The 7,016-nt window shown below is 36.2% G+C and overlaps 1 long non-coding RNA gene across 2 annotated transcripts in view; it reads right to left on the reverse strand.

Annotated features, from left to right (window-relative positions):
- Positions 1-6,214, reverse strand: part of LOC105805452 — a 17,112-nt gene extending 10,898 nt beyond the window's left edge. Inside the window, exons 1-3 of one of the 2 annotated variants that reach the window (XR_001137212.1) lie at positions 6,152-6,214; positions 5,869-6,018; positions 5,277-5,367 (exon numbers count right to left, since the gene is read on the reverse strand). This is a non-coding gene — a long non-coding RNA (uncharacterized LOC105805452). Of the gene's footprint in view, positions 1-5,276; positions 5,368-5,868; positions 6,019-6,151 lie in introns of those variants that run through there. The other variant, XR_001137211.1, reaches the window with a different exon arrangement.
- Positions 6,215-7,016: the final 802 nt, after the last annotated feature.

Below are 7,016 nucleotides of genomic sequence, written 5' to 3' on the forward strand. Positions count from 1 at the left end.
ACAGTGAGACTCTGTCTCAAAAAAAAAAAAAAAACAACCAATGTCGTATTTCACAGAACTAGTAAAAATAATTCTACGTTCGTTTGGAATCAAAAAAGAGCCCAAATAGCCAAAACAATCTTAAGCAAAAAGAACAAATCTGTAGGCATCACAGTACCAGAGTTCAATCCAAACTGCAAGGCTACAGTAACCAAAACAGCATGGTACTGGTATAAAAATAGAGATATAGAATAATGGAACAGAACAGAGGACCCAGATATAAAATCATTTACCTACAACCAACTGATCTTCAACAAAGCAGACAACATACCCTGGGAAAAAGAAGCCCTATTCAATAAATGGTGCTGGGAAAATTGTATAGCCACATGCAGAAGAATGAAATAGGACCCCTATCTCTCACCACTTACAAAAATTAATTCAAGATGGATAAAAGGCTTAAACGTAAGGCATGAAACCATAAAAATTCTAGAAGAAAATGTAGGAGAAACTAAAAATCTTCTAGACATTGGCCTAGGCAAAGAATTTATGACTAAGACCCCAAAAGCAATTACAGCAATCACAAAAATAAATACATGGGCCTTGATTAAGTTAAAAAGCTTCTGCACAGCTAAGGAAATAATCAACAGAGCAAACAGACAACCTACAGAATGGGAGAAAATATTCACAAACTGTACATCTGATAAAGGGCTAATATTCAGAATCTACAAAGAACTCAAACAAATCAGCAAGAAAAAAAATAATTCCATTAAAAGGTGGGTAAAAGGCATGAACAGAAGTTTTTCAAAAGAAGATAGACAAATGGCCTATAAACCTAAGAAAAAGTGCTCAACATCACTAATCATCAGAGAAATACAAATTAAAACCACAATGAGATATCACCTTACCCCTGTCAGAATGGCCACTACTAAACAGTGAAAAAACAATAGATGCTGGCACGGATGCAAAGAGAAAGGAACGCTTATATATGGTGGGACTGCAAATTAGTACAACCTCCATGGAAAACAGCATGGAGATTCCTCAAAGAACTACAAGGAGACCTACCATTCAATCCAGCAGTCCCACTACTGGGTATATACCTAAAGAAAAAGTCATTTTAACAGAAAGACACCTGTACTCAAATGTTTACTGCAGCATAATTCACAACTTCAAAAATGTGGAATCAACCTAAGTGCCCATCAATCCATGAGTGGATTAACAAAATGGGACATATATATACCATGGAGTACTGCTCAGCTATAAAAAGAAATGAATTAATGTCTTTTGCAGCAATTTGGATGCAATTGGAGATTATTATCCAAGTGAAGTATCCAAGGAATGGAAAAACAAACACCACATGTACTCTCTAATAATTTGGAACTAACTAATGAGCACACATGGGCACAGAGAGAAGTAAAAGTCATTGGAAATTAAGAAGGGGAAGGAGAGATGAGGGGAGGGGTAAAAACCTACCTAAGAGGTACGATGAACACTATTCAGGTGATAAACACACTAATAGCCCTGACTTAAGCATTATAAAAGTTACCCATATAACAAAAACATTTGTATCCCCTTAATATTTTTAAAATTTAAAAAATAATTTTAAAAAGTTAAGGATTATCCCAACAACAACAAAAAAGAAAGAAATTTGATCCTCCGTGTTAAATGTACGGCCTGGTGGGAAGTGTTTGGGTCATGTGGGCAGATCCCTATGGCTTGGAGCACTCCCCGTGATAATGAGTGACTTCTCACTTTATTAGTTCACCCAAGAGCTGGTTGTTTAAAAGAGCCCGGGCACCACCTCCTCTCTCTCTTTGCTCCTTTTCTCACCTTGTGACATGCTGGCTCCCCCTTCACCTTCCACCTTCCCTGAAAGGTCCCTGAGGCCCTCACCAGAAGCAGATGCTGGTGCGATGCTTCTTGGACAGTCTGAAGAACTGTGAGCCAAATAAATCTCTTTTCTTTACAAATTACCCAGCCGCACGCATTTCTCTATAGCAGCACAAAACAACTGAGGCAAAAGAAACTGAGACAGACTACTAGCTTGCTACCACATTAACTACTACATACTGCAAGAGACAACCGTTTTCCTGACTGAAAGTTCCCTGTATGATTTTTTTTTTTAAATCCAGAGATTGGAATTTTCAGAGTTTCTTGACTCTGTAGTTGATGTCTTCCATCTATTTTAGAAAACTTTTGGCCATTATTCTCTTTAAACATTGCTTCTTCCTCATTCACTCTTCTTTCCTTCTTAGCTTCCAATTACAATGTTAGACTTCATCATTGTGTCTCACATGTCTCTGATGATGCTCTCTTTTATATCTTCCATTCTTTTTTCTTCCTCCTGATCTGACTTCTAGTTCACTAATTCTGCCTTTTTTGTGTGTGTCTAATCTACTGGAAAGTCTAACTTCTTAATTTTAGATAACAGACTTTTTATTCTAGAATTTATACTTGATTTTTTTTTATGGTTTACAAATCTTATTTTCTTGAACATATTAATCATAATTATTTAAAATTCATTGCCAGCTAACTCCAACAACTGTATTAACTATAGGGCTATTATTTTTTTCTCTTGTTTTTCAGTCATGTAGACATATCTAGTAATTTTTATTAAAAGCTAGATATTTTGTGTTAAAAAATTCTAGAGACTCTAGATGATGTTATCTTCCTCCCAAGATTACTCATCCTTCCTCCATGAAGCAAACAGAATGATGAATGATCATTTAAACCCAATCAGTGACTACCAGTGACTATGTGGAGATGAGATTACAGTTACAATAAGGCTCCGTGTACTTCTGATTCATCCCTACTCGCCCTGGGTTTTCAGCCAAGGGTCTGTGTAATGGGAAGCAGAAGTCAATAAAGGAGGGCTGGGTGCAGTGGCTCACACCTTTAATAATTCCAGCACTTTGGGAAGCCAAGGCAGGAGGATCACCTCAAGCCAGGAGCTCAAGACCAGCCTGGGCAACATAGCAAGACCCAGTTGCTATAAAAAAATTTAAAAATTAGCTGGTTGTGGTAGCATGTGCCTGTAAGTCCCAGCTCCTCCCAAGGCTGAGGCAGGAATATCCCTTGAGCCCACAAGTTTGAGGTTGCAATGAGCTATGATGGCACCACTGCACTCTAACCCAGGTAACAGAATAAGATCCTGTCTCAAAATAAATAAATAAATAAATAATTTTTTTGAAAAAATAAGTCAATAAAAGAAATTTATTTAATGGCATAAATCCACAACTACAAACAAAATAGGAATTAACTGCTCATCGTTTTCCTAGAAGTTACTAGACGAGGTGATCCAATAAAATAAGAGAAAAACAAAGGAAGAGGAAACCATACAATCCAGAAAACGGTGATCAAACCCAAGAGAGGTAAAGGAAATACCCAGAATGAAGAGAAGGGAGAATCTAATATCACTGCTGCTTAAGAGGCCTCAAGAACAGTAAGTCCAGATGGAGCATGTTAGAAAGATCTAGGAAAGGATCCAAAATAAAATTAACTGATTTGCTTGAACATTTTGAAAGGATATTTAGACTACTACTATATATCACAGACACAGGAAACTAACAAACTTTTTAAAAGATAACTATTAAGTGCAGGGAAAACAGAAAGTTGTGTTAGAAAGGAAACCATTTTATGGTTCAGCTGTAAATAGTATTTATAATGTCATAATAAATAATTTTGAATTGAATGTGTATGGAAGGAATGGTGGTTAACAAAAGTAGCTAAATTCTTATCTTCCACAGAGCCTAAAACTGAAAAATGAAGAAATGATTCCATAAACAAGTTGTTCAAAGATTCAGAGATAGCTATCAAAACATACTGCTACAAGCATTTGAAATGACTGCCTCTGGAAACTGGAACTGGGGGAAATCATTTTGAAAGTATCAGTTAGTGAGAGGGCAGACTAATGACATTTCGAAATACACCAAGACTCAGAAAATTTACCTCCTTGACAATGTTTTGGAAAAAGTTATTTGACAACATACTCTAACAGTCAAGGCAGAAAACTAAGAGAGAGGAAGACATGAATCAAAGAAAACAATCATTTCAACCCAAAAGACCAGTAAGAGGAAATCCTAGGATATCAACTATATAGCAGGTAGAAAGTGGTCTAGACTATGATATGCAGGCAAGAACATTTCCAGGAAAGAGAACTGCACTCTATGGAACAGTAGGATTGAAAGGATGGGAAATCTTTTTATTACAGTAAAGTTACATGATCTTTTTGTCAACAATAAAAAATCAGCGGGAGAACTAGAAATTATAAGAACAACAAAAACTGTACAAGAAAGTCATGGTTCAAATATGAAGCAAAACTAAGACATGGCATGGTTTTAAGCAACTAATAGAATATAAATGATATATTTGATGCTATGAATAGAAACATTCTATAAACATTCTCCTTTGAGAGTCCTAGTAATCATGATATTAGATCCATGAAAGGAAAATGTAATTCTTTTGCATGTGAGTTGGCACTTCAGTAACAATATTTATATAGTGATAATAATTTTAAATGCTAATTATTGGTTTTAAACATTTAAGGTAAATCTATGGACAAAAAAATGGAAGACTCAGTCTTGACTGTAGATCAGACTAGGACTAACTATTGAAAATGTAATAGAAAAAAAAGACAATGGGGAGAAAAAATGGAGGAAAGGATAGGGGTACCAATATATTTAGCCTATATAAAAGACAGTAGAATAACTGATTGATTAAAGTTGACGGAATAAGAAATAGAGTTACAAGTAATGTATTTATTAATACCAAATTAACAGAAAAACTAATTACAACACAACCAGCAAAAACTGAGAGACAGGATAAAGGTAAGTGAGACAAAGGAGTAACTTAAAGTGAGCTAGTCAATTAATCTTATCTAGAGTTGAGTGTGGAGAACATTTTGATTGTCCAGTATCTGATTCCTCTTCCTATATTCAGTGAATATTCCTTGTGTGCTTTCTGCCATCAATGGTGAAAAGGCGAATGCTTGCTTTCCCAGCTTCCTTTGTAGCTAGGACATGGTATGTGATCCGGGCTCAGCCTATCACTGCCTAGGAGCTAATGTCACAAAGAGGCAGAGACATTCTGGCAGCAGTGGCAGTGATAACAGTAGTGGCATCAAGTGATGGTGACAATGCAAATTGGTTCCAGGCATCCAGGTTCAGTAGTGGCAGTGGTGGCAGCGTGCCTTAACTGGACTGAGCTCTGTGGCATGACATTGCTACAGTCTGGCTCCTAAGCTTCGCTTTGTTCTTGTCCATATTCAGAGACTAATTCTCCAAGCTTCTTGGCAATTCTCTGAGTTACTCAATGTCCTTTCAATAAATTCCTTTCCCATTTAAATCAGCTAGAGTCAGTTTCCTTTGTTTACAAGCAGGAACTCTATTCACACTATTAATAAATCAAGAAATAAAAGTATAAGCATACTACTTCTCACACCTTGGTATTTAAAAAAAGAAGTATAAGCATACTACTTGAAAAGAATCAGAAACCCAAAGGTCAACAGTAGTTAGCACGTGCAATTCCTTTAGCCTGTAATAAATCTTCCCTAATTCACTCCTTGCCTTTGTCTAGAAAATGCCTACTCACCCTCTAGTTCTCAATTTATGTATCATTTCCTCTCCAAAGCCTTTCCTTGTCCCCTTGACATATGCACGTGAACTCAGAGCGCTTATTTGCATTGTAATAAACTATTTGCTTGTTTTTATTGCCCCATATAATAATAGTCCTTAGCTGAAGGGACCATGCCATGTTGTACCATTATGACTGGTACATAGTGGGTATGCTCAATACATATTAGTTAAATAAACAAAAATTATGAAGGTTTAATAAATTTTTTTTCTCAAGCACTTAACTTACAAAGCAAAAACCTTAACAGGGTGATAAACACACCTTCAGTACTCGAATCCGTCTGGCTCCCTGAAGAAGATGATGAAGAAGAAGGAAACACACGATCATCTGAAGAATAAGATGCCCCCGATCTATGTCGGCATCGGTGATGTTTTTGGTTTCTCTTTTTTTTTCTCTTTTGTTTGTGTTTACCTTACAGAGATACAAAATGGAACACAATTATTTTCCCAAATATTAGCAACACAGGAAAGAGAAACAGATATATTAATTTATAAAATGTACTTGAAATTACCCAAAAGGCCTTAAAGCAAGTATAAACTCCTACCTTTGTATCTGCCAGCTCCGGCATCTTCAGCACTTCTCTGTGTGGAATTCTTATCCATGTCTACAAAACTTGTCTGCCATGTCTATAAAACCAAAATACTGACAAGTTATTAGAGAATTTAAAAAGCAAAATGATGTTTCTTGGGACAAAGAAAATGGAAATGGGATCAACTCAGCACTGTTAACATTTTGGGCTGGATTATTCTTTGTTAATGGCTTTCCTATGCATTTTAGGATGTTTAGCCACATCTCTGGCCTCTGCCCACTAGATGCCAATAGCACCCTCTAAGTGTGACAACCCATAATGGCTCCAGACACTGACAATTGTCCCTTGGAGGGCAATCACTGTTGAGAACAACGCCACTGATAACCACTGGACTAGAGTAGTAGTGATAGAGATGGAAAAAAGAGGATGAATTCAAGAATCAGAATGACCAGGAATTGCTGATGGATTGGCTATGAGGGAAAGAAATAAAGGATGATTTCTAGATTTTTGACAGGAGCAACTGGGTAGAAAACGGTATCATTAACTGAGATATGCCAACACCAAGGAAGGAATATATTTGGAATAATGTTGCAATAGAACACAGAATAGAAAATCAAAAGTTTTTTTCTTCAAGGAATGCCTAAATAGGAATTTAGTAGATGCCTATAAACTATCCAAATAAATATGTCAGATATCTCATGCTGGCAAAGATGGTCTAAATGGAGAAAAGGCACTGAAAGCATAAGTTTGGGAATCTTCAGCAGAATATTTAAGCCATAAGACTGATGATATCACAAAAGAAAAAAGCACGAGTGCCAAATCCTCATCTTTCATAATTGACATCAAAAGATAATGTCTAAGGCGGATAATGTCTAAATTA

Source organism: Propithecus coquereli, unplaced genomic scaffold, assembly GCF_000956105.1.
Source record: "Propithecus coquereli isolate 6110/MARCELLA unplaced genomic scaffold, Pcoq_1.0 Scaffold129, whole genome shotgun sequence".
NCBI classification, from domain to species: Eukaryota; Metazoa; Chordata; class Mammalia; order Primates; family Indriidae; genus Propithecus; species Propithecus coquereli.